This window comes from Epargyreus clarus, unplaced genomic scaffold (genome assembly GCF_041222505.1).
Source record: "Epargyreus clarus isolate Ecla_fem2 unplaced genomic scaffold, WU_Ecla_fem_2.2 ptg000004l, whole genome shotgun sequence".
NCBI classification, from domain to species: Eukaryota; Metazoa; Arthropoda; class Insecta; order Lepidoptera; family Hesperiidae; genus Epargyreus; species Epargyreus clarus.
In genome coordinates this window covers 10,652,864-10,656,229 of record NW_027332212.1, presented here as the reverse complement: position 1 = coordinate 10,656,229, position 3,366 = coordinate 10,652,864, and the positions used below count along the sequence as shown (strand labels likewise).

Below are 3,366 nucleotides of genomic sequence, written 5' to 3'. Positions count from 1 at the left end.
CTGCTACTCCTATATTATAAAAAAAAGTTCCCCTATTGAAGGAAATACCAGCCCTATGTACTCGTAGTTCGGCTCCGGAGGTACCACCACGATCCTATTTGTGCCTATAAAAGCAAGAGTGTTATTAAATATGTACTTTTCTGTTTTAAATATTGTAGCACATCAAAACACTTGACACATTCTTACTTTTTAATCCATGACATACTTTAGAAATTATAATTCTATCTTAGGTTGATTATAAATATCCACCGGCGGCAGATGTCATTTATCATGAAGTACTACATGCTCGTTTTCTACTTCTATTATAAAAAAATACAAAGCAGTCAGTCCTGTAAACCCCTTAGAATCTAAAGGGTTATCTATCCAAAGGGTTATCTAAAGTTTACATGATCCCTTAAACTAATGTGTGGTTCTAGCTCTCATTTATACAAAGAGCCAACCAAATATACCCATCCAGCTGCATGAGGTCGCACCATCTCCTGACGAGGCAGTGAACTGCGCGTAACTTAAGATAGCCCGCGGCTAATGTGCAATAAATCATCGAGTTACGTATCGTGAGCGCTCCCTTATCGAACTTACAGGGTCAGAGGCAGAGGGAATGTACGTTTTAGGGTTCCGTAACCAATTGTACAAATTATTATTTCTAAACCTCCGTCACGGGATTCTATCGCTAGATGCATATTAGATGGATACGTGATTTTTAAAGCAAATTAATTTCTAAGGCCGTTATAATAAGAAATGATAAAAATAAAAAGGTGGAAATAAATAAAATCACGAAATTTGAATGGTACGGAATCCGAAGGGTGTGAGTACAATAAGCACTTGGCAATAATCTCTTTATTGAAGTCTTTGATAGTGATTAGCTATCGTGCGGCAGCAACCGAATCCAAACGTCTAATTTGAAGGTGCCTAAAACAACATACATCCTCCTTTAATGTTTTCCTGTTAAAAATATTTCCATTTTGTAGTATAAATACATAGCAACTCAATGTCAATTTTAACGCTTGAACCGTAATCTCTATGTATGCTCTAATAGAGTATGTATTCTCTATTACTTCATAAATACACTTGCCTTTGTTTGTAAACAGACACTTCTTCCCAAAGTTCAAAAAATCGTAGATACAAAAAATCCACTACATTTCTTGTCGAATTCCTTCCGTGACGCATAGGTACATACTACATGGAGACGCTAAAAAAATACACACTTCACTGCCGGAAAGCAGTATTTTTAACAAAAAAAATATTAAAGAATATTTTTTGAAAAAATAATATTAAAAAGTTTTTATTAATACATTTTTAATATTCAATTATTTTAAAAATAAATAAAAAGAAATGCGCCCAACGTGGGGCTCGAACCCACGACCCTGAGATTAAGAGTCTCATGCTCTACCGACTGAGCTAGCCGGGCTGATATCAGCGTTATCGAAATTATCTATTCATTTCCGCTCATATGAATTACTATACAAAGTTTATTATGATCATCTTCGATCAAGTATTCTTGATCGAAGATGATAACTGACACTATAACATTAAGCAATAATTATTATGTTATTTGTAACTATTTTGATTTTCATAAAATTTAGTTTCCTAAAGTTCCTAGTTTGTTTCAGGGGCAAAAATCTACTTAGCTCGGTTACATTTTTAGAAAACGTACTTTAAAAAAAAGTACCGAGAAAGACTCAGTCATCAAAGATAATAATAAGATATAGAAATAAGGTTTTTAACGACAAACCAACAAGTAATCACAACAAAGTCAGACAAGAGACAATAAGCAAGCTGGCGCCACGGCCGCTCATCAATATTCCGTCGGTGCCCGTCGGAGGAAGTGGCACGGAGCAACAGTTAACTCCGACTTAGCAACCGATGACCCAGCGGGCCACACAATAATCTGCTATTTGACAGAAAATTTAATAGTCAATACTTACGACACTTACGATAATCTTAATTAATACTTATGTCTATGAGTAAAGAGTACACAAAACGTACCTACTTATCCTGAGTGCGTATTGTTTACTGTAGACAAAAAATAGAATTAAAAGTGGTTAGTCTTTTGTCATTACTCCATTATTTTCCCATGGCTGGACACAGGTTCTCCCTTCTTCGTCAACCCATTACTGCCCTATTATTGCTGGCTTAGCATGGCTCTCTGCTCAGAAGAGGGGCTTTGGCCGTAGTTTGGCCAAGTATGAATTGATAGGCTTCACAAATGTTTGAGATTTTGTAAGACAATAGATAAGTTTGGTTCTTGTAAATATTCTATTTTTTTTATAATATAAGAGTAGCAGACGAGCATGCAGTCCACCTGATGGTAAGTGGCCACTGCCGCCCATGGACATCTGTAATCAACCCCAGATAGGATTAGATATTCCTACCTGAGGTCGGCCACAGATGCGCCGGTACCCCTGAGGACTAAGCTGGAACGCCTCGGAAAAGTCTGTCTGCCTTACCACACCCTTCAAACCGGAACACAGCAGCGCTTAACACTGCTGTTATTAGGTAGAAATAGGTGTGGCGGTGGTGCCGCCGGAGTCGAACCACAAAGGGTTCTACCACCTTCAACTATACTATACTATTGCATAATTATTAATACCACATAATTATCTATTATAAGCATAATTATTATCCTAGGTACCTATTTATGAATCACAGATTGACACTTCAGTGTAACCTTCAGTGTATTTCAGGTAAGATATTATTACCAAAAGCATTCAGTTTCTCTACATTTTTTTGTTACGAAATTTTTTTTGTTAACCGTAAAATTAGGCATAAATTAGTAAACTTCCAATAGAAAATATTCGTAAAACACATAAAAGGATTTCCGGCTTGAGTCACTTCATCTCAGTCACCTGAGATCAGCTTCACGGGGAGGTAAGAAATTAATGACTATTATGTGGTTAATAACATGGATTTTCCCTGTGATTCATCAAAAAGCGTCAAACAAATTATTTGGAAATAATAGTTTATTTATTGTACTTGTAATGTGGGTTACAAATACCACAATGTACGTACGTACAGCTGAGACCCTTTTTAGGGTTCCGTATCCAAAGGGTAAAAACGAAACCCTATTACTAAGCCTCCGCTGTCCGTCCGTCTATGCGTCTGTCACAGGGGTCTATAGACACTTGATTTTATCATAGATATATTATCCTACTGCGTACGTTAGTATAATACATGTATGTTTTTTTACAAAGTATACGTAATGGTTGCCGCTAAGGGGTGCTCATATTAGAAACTGCTCAAATCCTGCGTTTTTCCTTTATTTATTGAACCGTAATAGATAGACAGTTCAATGTCACAATGAATTTACTTCAATGTCTGCTTTAATAACAAATACAAAAAAAATACGAAGATTTGGTGGTACGAAAC

General features: G+C 36.3%; 1 non-coding gene across 1 annotated transcript; it reads right to left on the bottom strand.

Annotated features, from left to right (window-relative positions):
• Positions 1–1,335: 1,335 nt before the first annotated feature.
• TRNAK-CUU (transfer RNA lysine (anticodon CUU)) lies at positions 1,336–1,408 on the bottom strand. Its single transcript has one exon. It is a non-coding gene; the product is annotated as a tRNA-Lys (tRNA).
• Between the last annotated feature and the right edge of the window lie 1,958 nt (positions 1,409–3,366).